General features: G+C 36.9%; 1 pseudogene; it reads right to left on the bottom strand.

The window, feature by feature from the left end:
- Positions 1 to 6,760: 6,760 nt before the first annotated feature.
- The window catches only part of LOC113052811 (sorting nexin-2-like), a 15,357-nt pseudogene continuing 6,103 nt past the window's right edge, over positions 6,761 to 16,014 (bottom strand).

A 16,014-nucleotide genomic window follows, 5' to 3' on the forward strand; every position in this document is an offset into this window, starting at 1 on the left:
TTTGTTTTAATGTGCCTTTTAACAGTATCAAGTATATTCAAAAACTAAACAAATCGTGCCTAAAAAGTGCAGGCATCTATGGTAATGTAAATTTACATGATGAAGTCATACTAGTGCATGTGTGCATTTTGTGTGCGTTCTTTCACTTCATTATTCGGTGTATTCAAATGCATTTATGAATGCATGTGAAGATATGGAGTCAATTTAACGGCGTATATATATACGCAAAAAATTTACGTTTTGCAAAAGAAAATAAAGTTTTGCAAACGAAAATTTAAGTATTGAGGAAAATAAATGTGCTTTTTGCAAACAAAAATGAAGAATTGCAAAACATAAATGAAACAGTGCGAAAGCAATGATATCGCATTACATATTTTCCATGGTCATATCTATTAATTTATTTGCAATGCTGCTTTTATTTTGTGCGTCAGTCTAGTTTCCTTTGCACTTCACTTTTCTGCACGTCTCTCTTTGTGGCACTGTTTTGACGTGGGGGCGGAGTCAAGGGACGGGGGCGTGTACAACATACCTCCCTGGAAGTGACGTCATCGGCCCGAGACGCAGCTCACTGATCCATGCTAACTTTTATAGCATTAAAATGTGTATTGTTTCATTTGGTTAACTGCAAATGTTTGTTTAAAATCTCTTAACTTGTGGGAGGACGCCAGCGCATAGAAGCGTTCTTTGCTCTCATTAGTTCAGAGTTACTGCTAGTTTTAATGTAAAATAATGCAATTCACTTCATAAATTATAACTTCATCATTATCACATCATCACACATCATTAAAGAGGTCTACTACTCAAGTTCCATATCGATCGCGAATTCGTTTTTCATTTACATAACTACTGGCATAAATTGATAAATAATATTCATTTGTAAGATAATTTTTTTCAACTCCAGTCTTTTTGGTTTCGTTTTGTCGTGGCCACGAGATATTAATTCTTGGGAACGTGATAATGTCGTGGCCACGAGTTTAATGAATAAACAAACCAGGGTGACCAGAGCCACCTGAGATTATCAGAGATTGATAAAATATTTTTTATGCATCCCACCTAAGTTGATCGTGTCTTTTTATGTGATATATGTTCATATAAGGCTATTATTATTTATATCATTACCATATTTTTCGGAGTATAAGTCGCACCTAAGTATAAGTCGCATCAGTCCAAAAATATGTCATGAGGAGGGAAAAAACATAAGTCGCACTGGACTATAAATCACATTTATTTAGAACCAAGAACCAAGAGAACCCTCTTGTGGCTGTAGACGGTAATGATTTCTCTTGGTTCATGTCAAATTAATTTGGATAAATAAGTCGAACCTGACTATAAGTCGCAGGACCAGCCAAACTATGAAAAAAGTGCGACTTATAGTCCGGAAAATACGGCATATATAATATATCCAGGTGGATGCTGCACACTGGTGGTTGAGGAGAGACCCTTCACGTGATTGTACTGCGCTTTGGGTGGACAACAATACACAATAAAGCACTATATAAATGCATCATTCATTTGTTCATTCATTAATATAGGCTAACTGTATATAATTGATCATAATATTATATTAATTAGGGCTATATTTTTATATTTATTGTTATGCTTATTTTCCACTTTCAATTCGTGTATTGCTTACCTCAAAGTAAGTTCAAAGGAGGAATCTTTATATTACCAAACTGCAGGGAGAGGAAGAGTAGATATAAGTCATGATCTGCAAGATTAACCACAATCTGATGTGATCCCACCACCTCAGAGAAAACCAGTGTTGAGCTGCTGCAAGAGCTTTTGAAGCACAGCAGCTGTGGTCAAAGAGTTCTCGTGTGTTCTGATTGGTGGATGATGCTGATGAGTGGATAAAGACTAGAGCAATCAAATAGTGAGAGAGTGATCTGCTCACCTGGTTATGTTCGTGGATGTTTCGATCTGGAAAGCAGTTCGGAATGGAAATATTCATATTTTATTTGTTAACAACATACTTTTCGTACCTTAATTTCAGTAAACGTTATGAAATTAGAGAACTAAGCCAATAGTAGCGCTGGCGGTGTCATTTGATTTGGATGGGAACTTCAGATTGTGAATCATTTGAGTCAGTTCGGGAGTTCAAAGCAGGTTTGCGAATCATTTGAATCAGTTTGGGGATCACGAATCATTGGGATCACGAATCATTTGAGTCAGTTCGGGAGTTCAAAGCGGGTTTGCGAATCATTTGAATCAGTTTGGGGATCACGAATCATTGGGATCACGAATCATTTGAGTCAGTTCGGGAGTTCGGAGCGGTTTTCGCGAATCATTTGAGTCAGTTCGGGAGTTCAAAGCATGTTCGCGAATCAATTGAGTCAGTTTGGGGATCGCGAATCATTTGAATCATTGGGATCACGAATCATTTGAGTCAGTTCGGGAGTTCGGAGCGGTTTCGCGAATCATTTGAGTCAGTTTAGGGATCGCAAATCATTTGAATCAGTTCGGGAGTTCGTAGCGGGTTCGCGAATCATTTGAGTCAGTGAGTTCGATACGGGATTACGAATCATTTGAATCAGTTCGGGAGTTCGGAGTGGTTTCGCGAATCATTTGAGTCAGTTTAGGGATCGCAAATCATTTGAATCAGTTCGGGAGTTCGTAGCGGGTTCGCGAATCATTTGAGTCAGTGAGTTCGATACGGGATCACGAATCAATTGAGTCAGTTCGGGAGTTCGGAGCGGTTTCGCGAATCATTTGAGTCAGTTCGGGAGTTCAAAGCGTGTTCGCGAATCAATTGAGTCAGTTTGGGGATTGCGAATCATTTGAATCATTGGGATAACGAATCATTTGAGTCAGTTCGGGAGTTCGGAGCGGTTTCGCGAATCATTTGAGTCAGTTTAGGGATCGCAAATCATTTGAATCAGTTCGGGAGTTCGTAGCGGGTTCGCGAATCATTTGAGTCAGTGAGTTCTATACGGGATCACGAATCAATTGAGTCAGTTCGGGAGTTCAATGCGTGTTCGCGAATCAATTGAGTCAGTTTGGGGATCGCGAATCATTTGAATCATTGGGATCACGAATGATTTGAGTCTGTTAGGGAGTTCGTAGCGGGACCGCGAATCATTTGAGTCAGTTTGGGGATCACGAATCATTTGAATCATTGGGATCACGAATCATTTGAGTCAGTTCGGGAGTTCGGAGCGGTTTGGCGAATCATTTGAGTCACTTTGGGGATCGCAAATCATTTGAATCAGTTCGGGAGTAGCGGGTTCGCGAATCATTTGAGTCAGTTTGGGAGTTCGGACCGAGATCGCGAATCATTTGAATCAATTCGAGAGTTCTTAGCGGGATCGCGAATCATTTGAGTCAGTTTGTAGATCGCGAATCATTTGAATCAGTTCGGGAGTTCGTAGCGGGATCGCGAATCATTTGAGTCAGTTTGGGGTTCGCGAATCATTTGAGTCAGTGTGGGGTTTGTGTTAATGATGTGCCTTTTAACAGTATCAAGTATATTCAAAAACTAAACAAATCGTGCCTAAAAAGTGCACGCATCTAGGCTAATGTAGAGTTACATGATGAAGTCATACTAGTGCGCGTGTGCATTTTGAGTGCGTTCTTTTACTGCATTATTCGGTGTATTCAAATGCATTTATTAATGCATGTGAATGATCACAAAATTCAAGATATGGGGCTTAGAAAATGTATATATTTATATCATTTTATGTAGTTAATCAATATCACACGAAGAAAAGAAAAATCAGCATGATTAAAATGTGATATTAAGTTACTACAAACAATAATTTTATTACAAATACAAAATGTTGCAGAATAATTTAATATATGAATGAATAATAGCCTAAAGAACGTTTGAGCCAAAAGGGTTCTTTCTTGTCATTAGAGAACCTTTTTATCATAAAAGGTTCTTTGGAGTTGAGTAAAGAACCCTATGGTTCTATATAGAACCCCAATGAACCCTTTTTTCTAAGAGTGTGTTGTCATAACGTTCACCTTGGAGATTGAAAATGTTTCTTTTTTGAGACCCCAGGAGCCCAAATTCAGACCCAGAACAATAAAACCCACAGAAGAGGTGGGAGTTCAAAGGAGGAATCTTTATATTACCAAACTGCAGGGAGAGGAAGAGTAGATATAAGTCATGATCTGCAAGATTAACCACAATCTGATGTGATCCGACCACCTCAGAGAAAACCATAGACAGTAAAAGAAATGGACACAGCGACCCCTTTGGAACTCAATTGAGACAAGTGAAGCCCATTTTTAGCGTTTTTTAGCACTTCTGACGCGCAGACTCAAAGAAACCTGTCTGACAGATGTAAATGTTCTAGTAGCTGTGCGTGCAAACTGCCATCGTTAATCTTGCAGAGACGGCGAGCTTGAGCGGGGAGTTCTTTGTCGTGAGTGAGCAGGAGTAAGTATTCTGATTAATTATTTTGTATAGTATTTTAAAATGTAACGCCAGTATGCCATATTAAGTTAATTGCCTGCGAGCTTCTCCTCCTGTCTGTACGGTAATGCGACAGAGAGTCGAGTGGTTATGACGCAATCGTTAGCCTATTTTTACAAAAACGGTTTATACGGGGCCATAATGTAACATAGAAGGTAATGGAACCCTTTATACATTGTCGTGTATCTTTAGAAATAATTAATGGACAAACGGAGTCTTTAAACGCCTCAGATGTAAAGTTATTCGCTGTCAAAGTGACGCCAAAATGAATGGGAGTCAATGGGAATGCTAACGCAAGTGAAGTTCTGTTACAAGATCGTGGCACCCGGCAAACTTCAACTTCCAGTCGACTTCCTTGCCGCCTGGAGAAAACCAGTGTTGAGCTGCTGCAAGAGCTTTTGAAGCACAGCAGCTGTATTCTGATTGGTGGATGATGATGATGATGAGTGGATAAAGACTAGAGCAATCAAATAGTGCTAGCAAATAGCAGATGTAGACGGTAATGTTTTCTCTTGGTTCTTGGTTCTAAATGCCACTTACAATCCAGTGCAATTTATATGTTTTTTTCCTCGTCATGATGTATTTTTGGACTGATGCGACTTATACTAAGGTGCGACTTATAGTCTGAATGAGGTGATGACTGCGTGTGTGGGGGGTGGTGGGTCCTGGAGTACCAGCCGTTCTGTGGTTCTCCAGATCACACAGATGTGCTGTGAAACACTAAAACACGGAAACATTTCTCACAATCTTCTTCTGTGCACCGCCTGAACCCCGTTATTCACTCGAAAGCTTCCCGCCTTAATTAAAAAAGTCAGAAGCAAGAGCCAATCAAATTTATATTTGATGGCATATATTTTAGCCATTTTTGGTATATTTTTAATTTGATTGTGTCTGTCTGTCTGTGGCTGATTCTCAACAGTGTTAGAAACACCTGCAGGTCAAGCATCAGCCATTCAGATGAGAAACGCCATCATCAGAGACTCTTCTGCAGATCTACAGATGCACACGACAGCCTTCATCATGAAGCAGCTCCTAATGTGACAGCTTGCCAATACGCCGGGACAGAGGCGAGGACGGGCCTGGGTCTTCTGACGTGTATGCAGAGCGCTGAGATGCTCGCCGGGGCCTGTCAAGAATTGATTTCTCTGTTTAAGAGAGTTTAAGCAGCGATGTGACAGACGATCAGCTGCTCTTCTGCTTACTCTCTTTCTGAAAAACTACCAACACTCAGTGAACTATTCTTCAGAAGAAAGCTCTTTAGAGGCAGATGCATGTTCATTTAGAGTCACAGAGAGTCTACTTCAACTGTTTGTTTTCACGGACATATTAGAACAGAACTAGAAAAACATGCATCATATCCACTCTAGAAAGAAATCCAGGGGATCAATTACCAAGCTTAAAAAAAATAATGCATGGTTGAAAGTTAAAAAAAGATCTAGTTTAAGCATTATATTGAGGTCTGTTGACATCATAATGCTGATCATTACATCAACTTAATATTGTGTGCAATTGAAATAGATTTTACATTTAAAATAAGTTAATAATAAGTAAAGGCATGCTTTGCTTATGAGTGGATAAGGAGAATAAACTCTTTTCTAATTATTTAATAAATGGAGGCACCTCTTAGTTTTTTTTAATGCTGATAAGTTGGAAATTTAAAAATATATTTTTTAGTTTAAATGTTTACATTTTTGTGGTTATCATTACATCTTCATTATAAGTACTCATTATAAGCATTGCATTACTTATTAATTACTTTCTAAATCATACAGGATAGACAAGAAGTTATTCTTAAAGTATTTAAGGTTACATTAAAAACATGCATTTTAATTTTGATGCTAAATCCAGTGTTCTTTTATGCATAATTGTTCTATAGCATAAACAGTATTTAATGCATACATGACAATAATGATAATAATGTAACATGCTTATTTCATAAGTATCTTGATGTGAACTTAATTCTTTGGAAAAGCATTACACACAACACTGTTGATGACTATGTATGTACAACGTTAGAAATATGAGCTTCATTTATGCAAATTAATTTATTTAAAATAATGTGCTATTATAGGAATAGATCAGACTAATTTATTCCATGTTCACCATTCTAATTATAAATTATAATTTTTCTTTTTTGATTAACATTTGTGTTTATGCAACTAAATATTAAGTTCCTCTAACAGTGTAGTTTGCTGGTTGAACATAATTTTATTAAAAATCATCATAACTCAAAAGACTGATGCAAACTGTTGCATTAATAGTTTTCTGTTGAGCCAAAGATGTGGTTTTTAAGCGTGCAGAAACCCACTTTAAACTGAAGCCAAAAACATGAAGTCCAGTTCTGATACGCATTCACTCCTTTATTAAGCTTCAGATATAGGAATGTAGAGTAAAAAATACTCCTGATTAAAAAATCTGTTAGAACAATGAATTAACTGAAACGATCCAAAATTTCAGGCTACAAAGCAAAATAAAAAAATATACATATGTATATTCATCCATCGTGCAGGAGCTACCAGACGCCTCGTCGATTACTGATGCTCTTAAATACTGATTATTAAAGATTAATGCTTCATTCTGTACATACGAGAACAGAAGGCCTTCCCCTGCCGGATCATTGCCTAACATGACATTCAATATGAGACGAACGAGCTGAGAATCACAAAGAGCCGATCGCTGGATCTCCATCAGAGTGAAGAAACACAACGCTGATCTTCAGACACCGAACAGGTACAAAGAGATTCAGATTCTGGGTTTATTCATGTAGTGCTATCATTGAGTCTGAGCTGCTTCTTCTTGCATGATCATGCTGTGGAATAAAGAAAGCCGGAGGTGTGATGATTACGCGATGGCTTTGGCTTCAGGTAAGAACGCCTCCCAGTATTTTATTAGCTGAAACACAGAAACACACAAGAGAAGAGCTGTCACAGCTGCTGATCTGGAGTTTATCAGTCAGTCATGATGGTTCAACACTTACCTGCTGCTGTGACTGAACCAGGGACTCCAGGTATTTCATGATGACGACTCTGAAATCCTTCACTCGCTCTTTCTGTGAAGAGAGAGAGAATCTGAGGTCAGAGAGTCCAGCGCTTGGTTTAACAGCGAGAGCAAAGACACGCTTCTCACCTCGAACTGACCGACCTCTCGCCGGATGTTCCTCGAGATCTGCTCAAAATCCCTTTCCCCCTGCTGCACTTTACCTTCCCACTGAACACACACACACACACACAGACACAGAGACACACACACCGAGACACGAGAGGCTTTATGACTTCAGTGTGTGTTAAAAAACACAAAGAGCAGAAAAACAGTCACAAACAGAGTCGCATCAGATCAGAAGGTCTATCGAGCGTATGATGATGATGATGATGATGATTTATGGTATTAAGGCGTGAACTGTAATGAATCCTGCATTAAAAACTACAACTAAACAACACAAGACATCAGCTTTTATTAAATTTTACAAATGAACCAGCAGCTGGTGAAGGAACAGTTCACTTGAAGATGAAAACGTGTTGAATTTCTTCATCAGGTTTGTAGAAATGTCTCATCAATGGATGCTCTGCAGTGAATGGGTGCCGTCAGAATGAGAGTCATGTGATCTGTGCAGATTTCTCTCCTGATTCAGACCAGAACACTGTTTCACTGGAGGAAGTGTTATTATGGATTATAGACTCTATGTGTTTGAGTTAAAATCATCTTAATGCTGGATGTGTTTCAGGTTTTGTCTTCTCCAGATGTTCACTGATGGACTGGAGTGCTGTGGATTATTGTGATGTTTTTATCAGACTCTCATTCTGACGGCACCCATTCACTGCAGAGCATCCATTGATGAGACATTTCTCCAAACCTGATGAAGAAACACACTCCTCCTGATCTTGATCACATTTTCACTTCATCTGAACTCTTTTTTTTAAAGTGAGAGGTTAAAGCCGCTGCGGTGTGTGAGACGAGTGTGTGATGAATCTATAATGAGTGTCTGGTCTACAGTGTGTGTGACGATGGAGACAGCAAATCAAATCAAAGCGAAGGTCCTACCTCCTCCATCTCCTTCGTGGGGCGTGACGGGGAAAATGCAGAAATTAAAAAGGCTGGAAATGTTTGGTGCTTAAAAGAATCAATAAGTGTCATGAATTCCTGCAGCTGTCAGGTGATCGCAGCTAAACACAGCAGAGATATGAGTGAACCGAAGGGAGGGAAGGGATATTTCCCATCAGCCCCAGCGCTCGTGATGAGTCTGAGGTGTTCTGTACCTCTCGGATCTCGTCTCGGGCCTGCTGCAGTTTCTCAGGTTTGCTGGCGTACTGTAGTTTAGCTTCGGCTTCTCTCTTGCGCTGCAGCATCAGCTGAGCGTCCTGCCACTTGCCCCATGCTTTCATCCGCTGGTCAAACACACCCTGCACACACACACACACACACACACACACAGTGTTGAAGTGCACTGTGGCCAGCAGCAGCGCTCAGGATGTGCTCCACTCACTCTGACGGCGGTGATGAGCCGCACATAGTCTCCCAGCAGCTCTGAGATCAGGTAGAAGTCAGCGTTCGCCTGCTCCTGATGAAGCTGATCGATCTTCTCCTCCACCTCGGCCAGCTGGGACAGAGCTCGCGACAGCGCCGTGTGATCCTCCGAGTTTCCAAGCATAGCCGCGCTTTTAGCGAACAACGCCGTGTTCACAGACAACTCTGAGAGTCACAGAGAGAACAGAGAAGAGGCTTATACACTACAGCTCAGTAATCTGGAACAGCTATGAAGACTCTTCTGCATTTATTTGAGCAAACATGCTGTGAAACTGTGAAATATTATTCTAATCTAAAACATCTGTTTTCTGTGTGAATCTGTGTTAAAGTGTAATGTATTTCTGTGATGCTCCGCTGTATTTTCAGCATCATTCCTCCAGTCTTCAGTGTCACATGATCTTCAGAAATCAGAATAATATGATGATTTACTGCTCAAGAAACATTTCTGATTATTATCAGTGTTGAACACATTCATATTTTTGTGGAAACTGTGATGCATTTTATTTTTCAGGATTCACAGATGAACAGAAAGTAAAATAGAAATCTTGTGGAACATTATAAATGCCTTTACTGTCACTTTTGATCAATTTAATTTATTTTGCTCTTTTTAAAATCTTACTGACTACTGACAGTTTCCACAGAAATATTCATCAGCACAACTGTGTTCAACATTGATGATAATCAGAAATGTTTCTTGAGCAGTAAATGATCATATTATTCTGATTTCTGAAGATCATGTGACACTGAAGACTGGAGGAATGATGCTGAAAATACAGCGGAGCATCACAGAAATAAATTACACTTTAACACAGATTCACACAGAAAACAGATGATTTACATTAGAATAATATTTGACAGTTTTACTGTAGTTTTGATCAAATAAACTCCGCCCTGATGAGCAGAACATTAAAAATCTAACCAACCCCACACTTACGGCTGGTAGTGTAGAAGATCATAAATATGACTCATTAAACACGTGTTGTTATTGTTTTATGATGTTATTATGTGTGTTCTCACCCTTCCTGTGACACACCAGTGATTCCACACTAGCGTGAAGTTTTCTGAGCTGAACGTCCAGATTCTCAAACTGCTGCTGTTTCTCCTCAAACCACTTTATACACAAACACACACACACACACTTAGAGCAAAATAAACCACAGTGATCAGTTCTTGCAAAGAAAGATATTTTGAAGCATTTGAAAGGTTCCATATACAGATCAATTATGAACCTTTATTCAGAGTGTCATCTTTCTTAAAGTCTAAATTCATGATTTTATCCATGATTACATGCAAGTCTGATGGATGTGTGACACTGTACTGACTGTAAGCTGTGTTCACATGTCCTGACCCCCGCTCTCTCACACACACACACACACACACACACACACTTTAGGACCGGAGCCAGAGAGCAGCTCATTAATTCGTCTCATTATTCAAGTCCAAAAATCCGAGCCTTACCGCATCCGATTCATTCATCTTGATTGTCATCTTGTTGACAGCGTCGGCTGCTTTGTTTACCATCCTCAATATTCCGGCTCCACTCAGCGCCTGTGTGCTAACGGCTCGCGGCAGCTGGGATAAAATGACAAATAAGGGCAAACAAACCGGTTAACAGGCCGCGGCTCAGCCCTCGTCCCGCGGGGAGCGTTTCTCCTCCCGCAGCGCACAGGGAGTTTCTCCAGTCCCATACATTTCAATGCCGGTCCAATTTAATACGTTTCACCCTGGAAAACTCTCAGAGGACCCACGGGCAAAAATAGCTTTCAATCGGCCGAGCGTTTAGCCCTTTACAATTGCCTCAGTCTTCCATTATACATACTTAATACAGACACTCACGCCAAAGCCACTTCTGGGCCTTTAAAGAGAAAATAAGGGAGTGCAGAGCAGAGATTCGCTGGATCTGTTCTGTGTGTTGTTTAGGAGAACTGAGAGCGTGATGCTATTAACACCGGTGACTTTACCTAATATAATGCACTTCTCTCACTGAAGAATACACAATCGCTCTTTTGCATGTATAAACTGATGTCAAGATGGTTCATCTGAAATATCTGCTTCTATGTTCTGTCAAGAGAATCCACTCCAAAGAGCCAGGAAAACACATTTATATGCAAACTTGCTTCTGCCCAGGAATAAAACAATAAGAAGAAAGTTGCCTGTGACTTTTCCCTTGCAATTCTGGCTTTATTTCTTCAAATTCAGAGTTTATTTCATCAATTCGTTTTATTTCTCAATTCAGAGTTAAATCTCAATTCTGAGTTTATTTCTTCAAATTCCAGAGTTTATTTCTTCAAATTCAGAGTTTATTTCTTCAAATTCACAGTTTAATTCTTCAAATTCACAGTTTATTTTCTTCAAATTCACAGTTTATTTCTTTCAAATTCCACAGTTTATTTCTTCAAATTCACAGTTTATATATCAATTCAGAGTTTATTTCTTCAAATTCAGTTTATTTCTCAATTCAGAGTTTATTTCTTCAAAATTCAGAGTTTATATATCAATTCTGAGATTATTTCTTCAAATTCCAGAGTTTATTTATCAATTCTGAGAATATTTCTTCAAATTCAGAGTTTAATTTATCAATTCTGAGATTATTTCTCTTCAAAATTCAGAGTTTATATATCAATTCTGAGATTATTTCTTCAAATTCAGAGTTTATATATCAATTTGAGTTTATTTCTCAATCCAGAGTTTATTTTTCAATCCAGAGTTTCATCTCAATTCTGAGTTTTTTCTTACAATCAGAGTTTATTTTCTTCAAATTCAGAGTTTATTTCTTCAAATTCAGTTTATTTCTCAATTCCAGAGTTTATTTCTTCAAATTCAGAGTTTATTTCTTCAAATTCAGAGTTTATATATCAATTCAGACGTTTATTTCTTCAAATTCAGTTTATTTCTCAATTCAGAGTTTATTTCTTCAAATTCAGAGTTTTATTTTTCAAATTCAGAGTTTATATATCAATTCTGAGATTATTTCTTCAAAATTCAGAGTTTATAATATCAAATTCTGAGATTATTTCTTCAAATTTCAGAGTTTATTTATCATTCTGAGATTATTTCTTCAAATTCAGAGTTTATTTATCAATTCTGAGATTATTTCTTCAAATTCAGAGTTTATATATCAATTTGAGTTTATTTCTCAAATCCAGAGTTTATTTTTCAATCCAGAGTTTAATCTCAATTCTGAGTTTTTTTCTTACAATTCAGAGTTTATTTTCTTCAAATTCAGAGTTTATTTTCTTCAAATTCAGAGTTTATTTCTTCAAATTCAGATTTATATATCAATTCAGAGTTTATTTCTTCAAATTCAGTTTATTTCTCAATTCAGAGTTTATTTCTTCAAATTCAGAGTTTATTTCTTCAAATTCAGAGTTTATATATCAATTCGAGTTTACTTTCTTCAAATTCAGTTATTTCTCATTCAGAGTTTATTTCTTCAAATTCAGAGTTTATTTTTTCAAATTCAGAGTTTATATATCAATTCTGAGATTATTTCTTCAAATTCAAGAGTTTATATATCATTCTGAGATTATTTCTTCAAATTCAAGTTTATTTATCATTCTGAGATTATTTCTTCAAATTCAGAGTTTATTTATCAATTCTGAGATTATTTCTTCAATTCAGAGTTTATATATCAATTTGAGTTTATTTCTCAATTCAGAGTTTATTTTTCAATCCAGAGTTTAAGTCTCAAATTCTGGTTTTTTCTTCAATTCAGAGTTTATTTCTCACATTCAGAGTTTCATTTCTTCAAATTCAGAGTTTATTTTCTTCAAATTCAGAGTTTATTTCTTCAAAATTTCACGAGTTTATATATCAATTGCAGAGTGTTTAGTTTCTTTACAAGTTCAGTTTATTTTCGTCAATTCAGAGTTTTATTTCTTCACAATTCAGGAGTTTTATTTCTTCAACCTTCAGGAGTTTTATATAATCAATTCAGAGTTTATTTCTTCAAATTCAGTTATTTCTCAATTCAGAGTTTATTTCTTCAAATTCAGAGTTTATTTCTTCAAATTCAGAGTTATATATCAATTCAGAGTTTATTTATTCAAATTCAGTTTATTTCTCAATCAGAGCTTATTTATTTCAAATTCAGAGTTTATTTTTTCAAATTCAGAGTTTAATATCAATTCTGAGATTATTTCTTCAAATTCAGAGTTTATTTATCAATTCTGAGATTATTTTCTTCAAATTCAGAGTTTATATATCAATTTGAGTTTATTTCTCAATCCAGAGTTTATTTTTCAATCCCAGAGTTTAATCTCCAATTCTGAGTTTTTTCTTACAATTCAGAGTTTATTTTCTTCAAATTCAGAGTTTATTTCTTCAAATTCAGAGTTTATATATCAATTCAGAGTTTATTTCTTCAAATTCAGTTTATTTCTCAATTCAGTTTATTTCTTCAAATTCAGAGTTTATTTCTTCAAATTCAGAGTTTATATATAAATTTCAGAGTTTTATTTCTTCAAATTCAGTTTTATTTCTCAATTCAGAGTTTATTTCTTCAAATTCAGAGTTTATTTTTTCAAATTTCAGAGTTTATATCAATTCTGAGATTATTTCTTCAAATTCAGAGTTTATTTCTTCAAATTCAGAGTTTATATATCAATTCTGAGATTATTTCTTCAAATTCAGAGTTTATTTCTTCAAATTCAGAGTTTATTTCTTCAAATTCAGAGTTTATATATCAATTGAGTTTATTTCTCAATCCAGAGTTTATTTCTCAATCAGTTTATCTCCATTCAGTTTTATTTCTTCATATTCAGAGTTTAACTCTCAATTAAGAGTTTATTTCTAAATTCAGAGTTTATCTCTCAATTAAGAGTTTATTTCTAAATCCAGAGTTTATATCTCACAATTATTTTAATCTTTCTCAAGAACTGCAAGAAAAAAGTCAGAATTTTGAGATAAAAATGTGCAATTACTTCTTTTATTTTTTATCCTGTGACAGAATTGAAGCTTCCAATGCATTTATCCATAAGAATCCGGAAAATTTTCCCAGCTTTTCAATAGTAGCATTTGCCTCTAGTTTATTGTTAAAGCCAGTTAATTAAAAAGTATGAAATGCTGTTACAGACATGAGTTTGGCCTGACGGGAATAAACCCAAGAGCACTCAGTAAGTGTGTGATGATATGAAGGAGCGAGGGTACCTCTGAACTCTCCAGAAACTGCAGGACATCGGGGTCTTTGAGCAGCGCTGGGTGTTTGACCGTCCTCAGCAGATACCTGCAGCACAAACACGACATCTCCCATCAGCACCAGGAACGCTGACCTTCACGTCAGTCAGCGGACGGATAAAAAGGGCAGAGAAATGTCAGCGCCTCACTTAACTGTAATTCTTATTCGATTCATCAGTTTGTGCAAAACCAGGAGCACAGCAGCGATCAGCGGCGGAGAGAACGACAGCACAGCAGCACACCTCCATTATTATTTATCTAATATTTCTTGCTTAACCTTTTTAGCCACAAAAGAGCAGAACACGAGTGATCTTTCCAGCGCATCAGACCAGCAGAAAACACCAGACTCCTGCGTATCGATTCGATTCGGATTCGTTTGATATCACGGAAATCAGGTCCAGCACATGTCAAGTTCTACTAATATTAAACTAAACTTTTTACTATTATAAAGTGATTAATAGACAAACATTTAAAGGCAGTTTTTTAAATTATAAAATGTTATATAATAAAAATATGCATTTTGAATAATAAGCATTATTAAAAATATTTTTATAATATTTTTTACGATATATTGTTTCTACTCCAGTTTGTTCATGAAATATAACCACGGCAGATGTCAGAACTCGTTTTCAAGAAGGATTAATTAAAAAGACATTAAAAATATAATAAAAATGTAACGTAATGCATATATTGATCATCATGAGTTTTTTCAAAAAAAAAAAAAAAGAGAAAATTTAGTAGAATTTTTTTCTAGCTGGCTATCGAGTCATTACATGTCTTTTCTCAGGTGAATGTGATTTTACGTGTCATTATTGATCAGAAGCTGATTTACTGATGTCTTTCTGTGGTCAATTCACTGATTGATTGATTACATGATTCATGACTGATTCAGTGATTCTTCTGATGTTCGTTCGTGTTTATTTGGTGCTATAACAGTAGTAACTACAGCACCAGTGTTAAAACATAATGCATTACTCCATAAAAAAGTAACTAATTACAGAGTTTACTTCTTCTGGAAAGTGACACATTTAAAGAGACACACATGCATTGCTTGAATTCAGTGATACAACTGCGGAGACTTTGTTTCACATCAAAAGTGAGAAAGCACAAATATTCCTGTGATTACTGCACGGCTGGAGCTACACAATGTTTCTGTGAGTTTTATTCACACATTAACTTTTAGAATCGGTAACGGTTCATCAAAATGTGAATATGAATAAAGAAACTCTACATCTCATCTTGAATACCTTTCAAAGCAGATCTTCTCTTCCTACAACTCCACCGATGACAGATCCTCTTTCCCACTTTGACCTTCGTCATTCCTGAAACACACACACACACACACACACACACACGAGCTCATCATTGATATGACACCATCACAACACGTCTCTGATCATACTCTGATCACGGACTTACCCACGATGCTCTTCTCAGGCGCAGGAGGAACGATGAAGCCCATGTGCATGTACTTGGAGGCTAGTTTACTGTGCAAACCCAGAAAATCACTGAAGCGCCTCTTGACACACACCTCGTCTCTGCTGAATATGGACAGACTGGTCTGCAAACACAGAGACAGAGTCACACACACGTCCTCCAGAAGATCCACATCATCTCAGACCACAACCTGAAGCTTTTCTTACTTTAGTCGTCACTTTATAGACCATGAACGCATTCATACCGTCACCTAGAAAAACAAAAACATTCATCACAATCAGAAATCAGTTTGTTTCTAGAAAACGTATGAATGCTCTCTTAATGAGAAACAAAACACAATTCTAGCAGTGAGTGTGTAGGTGTCATAAATGTCAAGCCACACTTCTTGTTTAGAAACCAGAGAGAGTTTGTGGATCCTGAATAACATCTGAAAAAGGTCTATCGATTCCCAGCGTCCAGCAGAA

This window comes from Carassius auratus, chromosome 33 (assembly GCF_003368295.1).
Source record: "Carassius auratus strain Wakin chromosome 33, ASM336829v1, whole genome shotgun sequence".
Taxonomy (NCBI): domain Eukaryota; kingdom Metazoa; phylum Chordata; class Actinopteri; order Cypriniformes; family Cyprinidae; genus Carassius; species Carassius auratus.